This window comes from Phyllostomus discolor, chromosome 12, assembly GCF_004126475.2.
Source record: "Phyllostomus discolor isolate MPI-MPIP mPhyDis1 chromosome 12, mPhyDis1.pri.v3, whole genome shotgun sequence".
Classification (NCBI taxonomy): domain Eukaryota; kingdom Metazoa; phylum Chordata; class Mammalia; order Chiroptera; family Phyllostomidae; genus Phyllostomus; species Phyllostomus discolor.
Window position 1 is genome coordinate 42,049,808 of NC_040914.2, and position 12,020 is coordinate 42,061,827.

The 12,020-nt window shown below is 63.9% G+C and overlaps 1 long non-coding RNA gene across 1 annotated transcript in view; it reads left to right on the forward strand.

The window, feature by feature from the left end:
- The first annotated feature begins 4,296 nt into the window (after window positions 1–4,296).
- LOC118497734 overlaps window positions 4,297–12,020 on the forward strand; it is a 48,698-nt gene continuing 40,974 nt past the window's right edge. Inside the window, exons 1-2 of the long non-coding RNA XR_004900269.1 lie at window positions 4,297–4,459; window positions 7,139–7,207. This is a non-coding gene — a long non-coding RNA (uncharacterized LOC118497734). The remainder of the gene's footprint in view (window positions 4,460–7,138; window positions 7,208–12,020) is intronic.

The window sequence follows — 12,020 nt, forward strand, 5'->3', positions numbered from 1 at the left end:
TTCAGGCGGGACGCCCTCCACTCCCAGCGCCCCTCTGACTCAGGGCGCCCTGGGCCCGCGGCCTCTGAGGGCCTGGGTGGAGGAAGCTGCTGGGTGCCGCCCTCAGCTGCCCCCGAGGCCCGTGCAGCGCCCTCCTGGCCACCCTGGTGCCTGTCTCCACCGCCCTGTGTCCCTTTGAAGACACCCAAATGCTTTGGTTGGAGAGCATAAACTGTGCAGCGTTTTCTGGAATGGGGCAATACTGAGATGTCAAATGCGCATGCGCTGGGCAGCACTCTACTCTGCGGTTCTAGATGTGTAAGTCCCCAAAGACGGACGCGCAAGGATCCGCGTGAGGGCGTTCCCCTTTGAGAAGGGGCTGAAATGCACGCGGGCCTGCGGTCCATTCAGGCCGTGGAGCACTATGCGGCCGTGCAAAAGGGCCCGCGGCTGTCCCTCTGAACTGTGGTGCAGGGTGGGCCCGTATAGGCTGTTGGGTGGATGCAATAAACTGCAGAACAGGCAGCAGAGCACCATCCTACTTGTGCGGGTTTAAACGTCCGTCCTAGGCAGACTGGTCTCTGAAGACTTTCCGGAAATACAGGTGGGAAGGCTCGGGGCGGGGGTTGCAGATGTACTGTTCTGTTTCTTCCCATGCCCCTGGAATCCATCTATTGGAAAATTTAGCCCTGGGTGGGTCAATGGATTGAGCCCCGGCCTGTAAACCGAAAGGTCACCGGCTCAATTCCCACTCAGGGCACACGCCTGGGTTGCAGGCCTGGTCCCTAGTACGGGGGTACGTGAGAGAGGCAACCGTTGATGCATCTCTGACACATTGGTGTTTCCCCCCCCCCTTGCTCCCTCCCCTCTGTCTAAAAGCACATGAATAAAATCTTTAAAACCAAAAATGTGAAGAGGCTTGACGGACGGAGGCCTGACGCGGGGTGGCAGGCACACAAGGCATCACACAGATGATGTGATGTGTCACAGAACCGTACCCCTGACACCTACATCAGCTTATTGACCAATGTCATCCCAATAAGTTCAATTAAAGCATTGTTTAAAAACTGTAAATAAAAAGTTAAAGAGGCCATTTAATATAGCAGGTGTGACACCCACGAGCCACCGTGTGGTGGGGGCTGGGGGGACGGCGGGCAGGCGGCAGGAGAGAAGGGCCCAGACACTCCGCCACCGGCCCCGCCCCGCCTGACCGGCACACCTCCGCTCCGCGGCGGCCACTGTTACCTTCCAAACACCTTCGAAGCGCCAGGCTCCGTGTGTCTGGGCCTGCGTGGGCGGGCTCAGTGCTCCAGTCTCACTGGTCCTGAGGAGTGTCTGTCGTCTGAACCCCTCCGCAGGGAGGGGCCGGGAGGGCCCCCCGCTTCACTGGGAGCAGGTGCCCAGATGAACCCCGCCTACAGGAGCCCCTGTTTTGGGGGGGGGCCCTTTCCCTCTCTGGTTGGTCCGTGGGCCAGGTGGGCAGGGAGGTGCCCCCATGTTCTGCAGCTCCGCAGAGGTGTCACTGTGCTGGGGGCCCCCGAGCGCTGGGCAGCGGGAGTGGCTGGGTGCTGTGAAAGGCCCTGTCTGCATCAGTGGGTGCATCCTGAGAGAGGGTCCTCATCAGACAGCAACGTGCCAACGAGGCTGACCGCCGGCCCTGCCTGCCTCACCCCCAAGTAGTAAAGGGCAGGAGGCCAGACCACGGCCCAGGACTCTCCCCTGGGCTCTGATGGTCTGGGAGGGGTGGGGGAAGGGTGCACTGTCCACCTGGACCCAGGAGCCACCTGGAGGGGCCTGGGGAATCCGTGGGGGGCTCCTGGTACCGGGGAGGAGCCACTGTCATTGCCCCACATCAGCTGCAGGGCTTACGGAGAGGGGAGGGAACAGCTCGAAGAACAACCACACGCAGAGGGCCACTTTGTCACTTCATGGGCACCCATTTTACAGACGAGGAAACTGAGGCCCAGACATGCTACGTTACAGGTCCCCAGTCACACAGCTGGTATGTGGCAGAACTGAGGTTCTAAACTGAGCCTCTTTAAGGTCCGCATGCTGAACCCCAAAGAGATCCTGTGTGGCTCTGGCCCCCTAAAGGCGGTCCCCTCCTCGCCAACCACACACATGGGGGCGTTAACCCCTCCATCACAAGGCTCCCCAGTCAGCCCCTTGCCTGGGTCCTCCCTCAGTGCACCCAATGCCACCTGCACCGGCAGCGTGCCCAGCTGGACTGGGCCGTGGAGGGGGATGATGGAGCCTCTTACTGCCCGGGGCCTCTGTCTGGGTAGTATCGTCTGTCCTCCAGGGTCACCCAGGGGCAGTAGGGTGGTCCAGATGGGCTTCCTAGGGGCGGTGGCCTGAAGACAAGCATGCAGCCCAGCTGGTTGAGACAAGGCTGAGTGAACCCTGGAGAGTGGGGCTGGGCCCTGGGGAAGGCTGGGGCCTCCGCCTGGTGGGAGGTGGGAGTGGGCCAGGTCTGAGGGTCCGTCAGGTGCTGCAGCCTCCCATTCCCTGGCTGCTGGTCGCCGGCATCCCCAAAGACTCTGCTTCTCCTTTGGGGCCCCTAGTCTGGAGGGGACTGGCGAGAAGATGAGGACACTCCCGTCCCAGCGCTTCCCAGAGGCTAGCCCGATGGGTGGGGGCTCAGGGTGAGCAGGGGCCTCACCTCACGGGGACTCTCCAAGGCCAGCGGGTGCCCTCCCCCTGCGGTGGTCCTGAGGGAGGGCTGGGCCAGGTTCTGGACAGAGCCTTCTTCCAACCCTGGGAACCCCCCCCCCTGCCTCTTTCTCCCCAGCCCACAACAAATAAAGTGTCTTTGCAAAGCCATCCACGTCTCGTCACTCCTCCTGGGAAGACACGGGTGAAAGAAGTGGGACTGGGCAGCTGGCAAAGGCAATTCATGGCGAGTCGGTGTGGTGGGGGCCCTGGCCTGGATCAGAAGGGCAGAGGAAGCCGCCTGCCGAGGCCTCAGGAAGTCTGTCTCTCTGGCCCGGGCTCGGCTCCTCTGGGTGAGAGGGTGCAGGTCGCCGGATGGCCCAGGGGCTGCCTCCAGCCTTGAGGGGGGCAGTCCCAGGGGCGCTGGGCCGTGAGGCAGCCCCCAACCCCCTCCTCCAGCTCCACTAAATCCTCACAGTGACCTCATAAACCCGAGCGCCATTGCACAAACTAGGAGCCGGAGGCTCAGAGAGGCTGAGACACCCACAAAGCCACACACAGCTGGGAAGCCGAGGAGCTGGCCTCCAGCTCTCACCCGTGTGACCGGAGCAGGGTGCGGGGCGTCCTAAGTCTCCTGAAGGCCCTGACACGTGTTTTCATTACGTGCAGAATCACAGCGTTGGTTCTCAGGAGGGCTTTGGACCCCAGATCCATAATCCACACTTTCTGGTGCCGGGCACTGTTCTAAGCGCTTCCTCGTGTCCTAAACCACGGTGTAGCCTTCAGGCATCCGTATGCATAACCGGGCACTAGTCCCATTTAACCAAAGGACGGAGCAGGCCCGCGGGGATGGGGGGTGTCCAGACGCCAGGCCCTTGACCGCCGCCCATCTGCCTCCCTGCTCGCCTCTCCCTGCCCGTGACCTCCGCGGAAGGTCCCTCACCCCCTGGGCAGCCCGCGGCGTTTGGCCCCGAGCGGCGCGGCGGGGTTTACACCACCGGCCGGCAGGCGGCGCTGTCCGGGACGCTCTGCTCCCCCCCGCGGGCCGCGCTCCTCCTGGCAGCGGGCTTGGGCCCCAAGGACCCCGGAGGGAGGGAGAGGACTGAGGGGCACAAAGAGCTTTTTATTTAAATTTGTTTAGAGTTTCGCGAATTTGCATGAAAAATGTGTGAGAAAAGCCAGCGCCAGTGACCTCATCGGCACCTGCCATTAATGTTCAATTAGAGGCTCAATAGCGGCCGGCGACGCGACGTGAAGAGAATCCTGCGGGCCCCGCGCAGCCCGGGCCCAGGGTGGGGTGGGGGCTGGGGACACAGACCCAAGGCGCGGTCCGCGCCCCGACTCTCCGAGGGGCCGCGGGGACCACAGCACCCCGGAGCCCAAGGCAGTCGGGGGCGCACGGGGGCGGGGGGGCCTGAGGATGCCCGGCTCCCTTCCCGCGCTGGACGGTGCGCCCTGCCGTAGCGCAAGGGCTTCCCTCGCCACTGTCGGGACAAAGTGTCAAATACAAGTTCAAGTTCAGGGCCGGGCCCGGGGGGCGGGGGGGGGGGGCGCAGGGCCTTTCCCCGCCGCCTTTGTTCTTCGAGATAATCGCTCCGGAGTCCCCTCCGGGCGGGGCCCCGCAGACGCCCCCGCCCCGCCGCGCCCCGCGGGAGCCGCCTCCTCCCGCCCGCGCGGCGCCCGTCCCCAGGTCCCGGCGCCCCTCTCGGGGCCACCGAAGGGTCTGAGGGCTCGGGCGGAGGTCGGCGCGATCCGAGCCCGTGGGAGCCTCCCCGGTCCGCAGTCCCAGCCGCCAAACGAGCTCGGTCGGACGGACGCTCGCGCTGAGGTAAGAACCGGGGGCTGGTCCGCCCGCCCCGCGGTGCTCCGCCCCCGGCCCCGCTCGGCGCGAGCCCGGGAGCCGGGCGGAGGGCGGCAGGCCGCGCCGCGGCGGGAGGCCGGGCAGGCGCGCCGGGCCTGTGGGGGGCGCGCTGCTGCTCCGGGCCCGCGGCGGGGCGCCCAGCGCCCCCGGCTCTCGTGGGGGAGCCTCCGGCCTGCACTTCTGCGTTGTCAGTGCGGGCTCTTCCTCGCCTCCTCTCGGGAGCTGGCTAGAGGGGCCCGGGGTGGGCCTCGCGCCCTCGGGCGCCGAGCAGAGGGGGCGGCGCGCGTGCGGCCGGGCGCAGCGGAGCCGGGCTGCGGGCGTCCCTCCCGCGCCGCCCTGCCCAGCGCCTCAGCGAAGGTCCTGGGGCGCACGGCGGCAGCCGCGGGGGCGCCGGGTGCTCGGTGACTCAGAGGCGGGGCTGGGGCCGTCCGGGGTCCTTGTTTCTGCGCCTGGGACCTCTTGCTGTTCCCGCGCGCCGGGTTTCTGCTTTCCGTGGGGGCGGGGGGGGGGCGGGGGTTGGCTTGTCGCTCCGCCAGCCGGCCCACCGCCTGGCCCAGGCCCGGGGGGCTTCTGAGGGGCCCCGACCTCGGCCCCCTTTCCCGCCGGTCACTCAGGTCGTCCGCGTGCTCTTGCTTTCCATACAGTCCCAACCTCCACGATATCCGGGTCCGCCATTCACAGGAAATCAGAAGTCGCCGGACAGCCTTTTTCCCCTGAAGCCACACCGCGCCCCTTCCATGTCCCTTCCCCTCTTCTTTTCGGTGGAGTCCCCGGGTTTCTCTTCCCCGGGGTTTTCACTGGGGATGACGTTTCTGCCTTCAGGAGTCCGCCCCTTCCCATCTCCGCTGGGTCAAACTTTAGCAAGTGTCACCTCTTCCAGGAAGTCTGCCCAGATTCCACCCACATCTCTCCCTCTCTTCTTAACACTTGCAGCTGTACTGGCGAATGCTCAGTAGACAATAAATGAAATAGGTTCTGGGTGAAATAATAAAAAAAATCAAACACATAAATTTTAAAAACATTGACAATTGAGGTCATCTTCTCCCCCCTGCCCCCCACTCCAAACATTGGCTCCAACTGAGCTAACATCTCCCAGGGATGTTTCAGTCTATACGCAAAGTCTCATTCACAAGCCAGAACCAGCAGGGAAAAGGCTGGTTCTATGTACTCTGTTTAAAAAAAAAAAAAAAAAGGAGAAGGAGGAAAAGCCTGCACATTGCTTTAAAATTTTAAAGACAAATGGCAGAAGGGAGTCCCCCACACTCTCCAAGGCTCCTCCATCGGACTGGGTCCTCCGAGGGCCTGCAGGGGCTGAGCTTTCAAGCCCGGCCCCAAGCCCCGGGCCCTCCCGCAAGGCCTCCTTGGGGCCGCCGGGAAGGTGACTAAAAACGGACACCGTGACCTACCTACGGCAGGTCTCCCTGCTGCAGGTGATTCATCACTGACACTCGGCGTCAGAGGAGCCGGGGAAGATGTTTGCACCTTTTTAAAACGGGAAACCGAAATGCTTCCCCCGCCCCCGCCCCCCCACAACCATCTGCAAAGGAGGCTCCCTCCCTCCCCTCGCGGGAAGATTCTCCCTGGCTCATCGTGACGCCTCGGACCACCCACTACTTTTCATCCCAACCGCCAAGGTTCCCGACTCCTTGATGAGTAGGGCGGGGATACTGAAGGCAGCAAAGGGTGGTGGCGTAAATGCAACCCCGTAACAGACTGGGAGAGAAAAAGGTATTGATACATATTAACTCATGTAGTGCTCCTAACTGAAGGAGATGGAGCTTGTCCCCAGCTCTCTCTTACAGCAGGGGAGATGGGTGTGCAGGGGTCAACTCAAGCGCCTCCAGCGTCCGCTGGAAAGAGGTTCAGGCGGGCTTTGAACTTAGGCCAGCCGGTGTAGACTCCCTGTGTGAGCATCCCAGCTCTGCCCCTAAGCCCGTCGCTGGCCCCGCTCCCACGTCACATTCCACACAAACTCTCTTGCTCCCCTTACCGCCCAGAGGCGGAGGGAGGTCGAGGGTGGGGGGTGCACAGACTTTGGAGTGTCGTGTTCCCTCACCCACGACACCAACCCCACCACATTTGCCGAATCTCCATGGCCTCGTCTGTTCGATGGGCTTGCGCACCTGGCTCATGGGCCTGTTGAGGAGATAAAAAAAAGATGTGGTGCTGGGCCCAGTGCCTGACACATTGTAGGCGGATCCCCAGGTGAAAGCCACGATTAGTGTTTTAACAGTAACCACCTTTAACGACAGTGCTACTGTCACTTTGCATTTTCAAAAAAAGCAACACCCCTCCCCCTCCGAAAAGGAAAAAAAAAAAAAAAAACAGCCACAGCGGGTCTCCACGTTCTTTAACCAGGCATCTGGGAAGGTGCCCGGGTTGTGGGAGAACAGCAGCTCCATCCTCTAGGCAGAAAGCCCAAGCCCCAGGACGAGGACCTGAACCCCCAATGTCTCGGAAGGCGGCCAGTTAAATACAGGCTCTTGAAATCGAGTCTGCCCTGGAGCCTAGCCACTCGGGGGTGTATGTGCGGAGGAGTCGGTGCAGGGGACTTGGAAGGGGGACCCTGCAGAAAACTGAGAGATTTAGAGGAGAGAAATCAGAGAGATGTGTGTGTGTGTGTGTGTGTGTGTGTGTTTCTCTTAGCTATAAAATCTGCCCACCACCTCCTGGTGAGGGAAGTCAAGACCAGAGCCTGCTGCAGAAGCCGATCTGGTGAGTGGACTTGTCTTTCTCCTCTCTCAGAGTTCACGGTCATTTGCTGAGCGCTTGGTGTTCTGGGCCTGGCACTGGGCCTCAGGCAAGGGGAAGACCGTAGGGAACAGGACAGAAAAGCCCGGCTCTGGGGGAGCTGACACTCGTGTGTGTGACATTCGCATGGGGAGAGAGAGAAAAAGAGACGTTGATAGTCCTATGCACTGGGGTCCTCCCCGCCTCTGAGCAGGGCCCCTCCTGGGGGCCGGGTCGCCCGGGTCTTCCATCCCGCAGCCGGGGATGTGTGCTCTCACACAGCTGACTCCGCCTGTGGGTGGGATCGAGGCCGGAGAGGTGGAGAGAGAGAGACATGGACTCACCTTGCTTCTGTGCTGGAAATAGGGAAAGGACTGAGGCCCAGAGATACCTCAGGCAAGGCACCCGTCCGGCAGGCAATACACACAGGTGTTCTGCCTTCCTTGCCGGGTTCCTGGGGTGCGGGGACCCAGGGAGGGCTGGGTCCCGTCCTGCCCGTGTGTGGTGCGGAGACGGAATCGGTGACCAATGACGGTGCCGGGAACCGAGAGGCCCGGGAGGGGTGAGGTGGCGCCCAGGTCTCTGGGCGGCTCCTGGGAAGAGCTGGCCTGTGCCAGGCGTGCCACTTCCAAGGGCTTTGCCTGTGGTGGAGCTCCCTCGGTCCTCCCCGGGGCCCTGCGAGGGAGGGGGCCCCGTTACTCATCCCTGTGTCAGAGACAATGACCTTGAGGCACAGGGAGATGCAGTGAGGCGGCCCAAGGCCACGCAGCTAGCACATGGCAGATCTGGGTCCCATGTGGATCCAGGCCCCGGGGTCTGTGCTCCCAGCTCCACCCCAAACGGCTCGCCGAAGGGTGTTTCTCCGAGAAGTGCGCACTTTTCTAGGGGCGAGCCCCGGTGCCCCCCAAGGGTCCTCAGAAGCCTGCGGGAGATTCCTTGTGCTGCCCTCCCTCACGCTCCTTGGAGCCCCAGGTTCGAGAGGGTAGGAGCCTTCTTTTACAATGACCCTCCCTTGGCAGGTGAGGAAAGGAAGATAGGCAGGGACGTCCCCCCAAGTTCATCGCCAGAGCGGACGTGAGAACCACAGTGTCCTGGCGGAGCTCAGCACTGGCTCGCCGCCACGCTGGGGCTGCCCGTCAAGGACCTGAGAGTGAAGACCTGTTTCCCTTGCCGGAGCCTCTTCAATCCTCCTTCCGGAGATGGCAGGGAGGGGCGGGCTTCCTCGGGGCTCCCCCACACGGTGGGCCTCGGAGGGCCGTCCCCGTGCCGTCCTCGGAGGGACCCACAGCGGGTGGTGCAGGCGGGCAGCCCACGCCAGGCCTCCCAGCCCGGCGCCCTGTGGCCCGAACTCGAATTTCAGTGGATGGTGCCCACTGTGCCGCACCCACTGGACTGCAAACGAGGGGGGGGCAGGGCAGTGAGACAGGTACTCCTCGAGTCCCCAGAAGGCTGGGACGCATCCCCAGAAGGCTGAGACGCCACCACCAAACCCCAGGAACGTGGGCACGTGGGGCATCCCAGCTGGGGGCACAGAGGCCCAGGGAGACTGCTGCCCGAACTCACTCCAGAATCCGGCGAGGCTGCGGACGGGGGGGGGGGGGGGGGGGGGGCGCTGCCCCAACCTGCTGGGTCTGAGGCGGGAATCAGGGGGCACCCGAGCGGCTCCAGCTTCAGTGGGTCGGCGGCGGGGGGCCTCACAGCCAAACTCACTGGACTGCCTGAGGGACACCACAAATTAGAAGCCGGGATGCCCACGCCCTGGCCCGAAATGCATTGGCCCAGATGGCTTCCTTAGACAAGGACAGCTTTTAGCCAGGGGAGCCCACCTGGGGACTCCGGGGCCAAAGCTCACACCTGAGCTCACCTGCTTCCTCCCCAGGAATCCCACGCCGGGTATTTCTACGATGTCGTCTGAATGTGGGGCGCCAGGAAAATCAGTGGTGGGCCTTCGAATCCACGGTCCTCCCCCCGACCTCCCCTGCATCTTTTGGGCGTGCCCTAAAGGTCTGGGGAACGGACCCACCCTTGAAAGACAGCTTCGCGATGCGTCATCTCGAGTGTCCCCCACCCCACCCGGCGGAAGTTCTTTTCACTTCCTGCCGACATGCGGGGCTGCCAGGCCTCTCGTGGGCAGGGGGGGACCCGGAGGCTGCGCTCCCCGGCGGTTCAGTTCGTCTCGGGGCGCCCCCGGCCGCCCTCCGCCTCCAGGCCCCGCGGTCGCGGTCCAGACTCGGCGCCCTCAGGGAGTGGGGCGTGGCGCGGCCTGTTCCGTGCTCTTCCGCCGTCTGAGGACAGTTGCCCGAGGCCGCCTGTCCTACCGTGAGGCTGTTTGCTCTGCTGTTTTGTGGGCGCGCGTGGGGGAGGGCGGCCTCTGGCATCTGGGGGGGGGGGCCTTGGTGGCAAGCCACGTGGTTCTGCAGTCACCCCGAGTCTTCTCGGAGCAGCGGACTCAGACTGTGCATATAACCGGAGGGCACCCTTCCCCCTAGAACCGGGCCCTAACTCAGGTCCTGGCGGAAGACGCCAGGGGGTGACCAGCTTCTCTGGTGACCTCTTTAAGCCAGTCGCGGCCACCCCACCCCCACCCCCACCCCACCCCCGTCTGGCCCCCGGCCCCGCCCGGCTGATGGCTGGCGGCGCAGCGGGGGCGTGAGCCTTGGGCTGGCCTTGCGGGTCTCCGGCTGCCCTCCCGGTTACTGCTTCGGGTTTGCGCTCACGTCCCAGAGTCGGGATTAGTTTATCCGCAATGTATTCTGGCCCCAAGGTCCCAAGAAAACCCGTGAGTGCTAACAGCCGCAGCCTCCTGGTCGGTCGGCCTGGAGCAGGAGAGCCCTCGCTCGGGTTTCCCTGGTGGAGAGGAAAAGAACCCCGCGCGACGGCAAACCCTGCCCCCTGTTCGCTGTCTATTCCCAAAGGATTTTCTCCCCAGAGGGAGTCCGACTCGGTGGAAACCCAGTTTTCTCCTCTCCCATGCTGCGGACTGGAGGTGTCTTGGCCTGTGTTTTGAAGTGATGGAAAAAGAGCCACAGACATCCTGCCCAGGGCCCCCCCCCCCCCCCCGCCACACACACACACACATGAGGCCTAGAGTGCCCGCGCTCACACACAGGTTCCGGGGCTGCGTCCCCAGGACACCCTCGGCTGCTCCACGTCCCTGGGCACAGAGAACCCTGCACCGGGTCCCCCCAGACCTGCTCCTCCCAGCGCCGCCCCCTCCTCCCCACCCCCAGCTGGCGAGCTGCGCTGCCCTCTCGGCTGCATCTCTTTCCCGGTGCCCAGCCAAGGCCCCGATCGCTCGATGGTCGTGCGCAAGAGTTGGGGGGGGGGGGTCCCTAGGGATTCTGGAGCCACTCTGAGGGCGAGATCGGGTCTGTCCCACGACCTTGGCCCCAGGAAGCGGTGGAAAGCGACAGACCTTAATTTTCTCCCCTTGGAGTTGAAACAAAACCTGAAAGCCCGAGGTTACCCGCACTGCCAGAGGTGGCGCCTGGGCGGCGGGGGCGGCCGCGAGCCCCGCGCCCCCGCGCGCGCGCTTCCCAGGCTCGGGTTGTGTTTCTGTGTCTCCCCTCGTGGAGGAGTTCGCTCCCCAGCCGCAGAGCTCAGAGCCAAGCCCACAGGCGGCTGTTACGCAAACGCGTAGCCGGGTCTCACGCGGAGTCCTGGGCACCCGCCAGCCGGAGAGTTGCCCGGCTGGACTCCGAGAGAAGGAACGAAGGGGGGATTCTCGGTAATTAGAGGGGAGGGTTTCCCGGGACGCCCCTCGGGGAAGTGGCCTTGGCTTCGCAGAAGGAACAAAGGGCCAAGGTGCCCGGGAGTCGCGCGCGCCCTCCGCCGGGCACAGCCGCGCTCACGCCCCCTCCCCACGGCTCTGCCTCCGCGGGCTTTGTGCGCTCCGGCTGCGCGCGGGGAGGGCTGCACCTGCCGGGCTTTAAGTACCTTGGCGAGGCGGCGCGGGCCGCCGTTCTAATCGCCATCTCCAAAGTACCTGCTCATGAATAAACACCAGCCCCATCTACCAGGTGCTCAGCGCCCATTGTGAAGGGGACATTGGCCCTTTTTCTGAAAAGTGACTTTCCTCAACCCATCTGCACGGTCGTGGCTGCAGAACTCCCCCCACCGTCTAGTCACGCGCGCGCTCGCCACACGAGGCTCCTGCAGGCTAAAATAGACGCGCTTTTCTTAGGTGGGTGCGTGACCGAACCGCGAGGCCAGACGGAGGGGAGGAGGCTGCTGGGTCCACGGCCCACGTCTCTCCCGTCGATAGGAAACGTCAGCAGCAGGAGGGATGCCCAGTCTCAGTGGGCCCTTGTCCCGCGTCCCGGCCACAGAGGCTTGGGGACACATTTGCACAAAGCCCCGTGGGTCCCCTCACACGTTGGACAAAATACTGGAAATGTTGGCCCCTGGTGTCCGCCAACCGAGACAGGGTGGGCCCCTCTGACCCGGCTGATCCTCCGTCTCAGCCCTGCCCTCTCCCGGGCTGCCTTCTCTTCCCCACAGCCCCCCCCCCCCACCTGGGCCTCACTAACACGGGGGCACGCAGGACACAGGATATATAAGGATGGGGCAACTCAACGTGCAACCCCTCTCGCCCCCGAAAGTGGCTCCTCTGGGTCCCGACTACGCCCAGTGGTACTCTCTCCAAGGCAGCTGAGGCTTCCCAGTGCGCGGAGGGAGATGGGGGGGGGGGGGGTAGAGACGGGAATTTGCGGATGCGCACAAAGTCCCGCCAGCGAGGTTCAAGGCCGCTGGGTCCCCAGGCCTCGCTTGTCCGCCACCCATCCATCCATCCATTCCT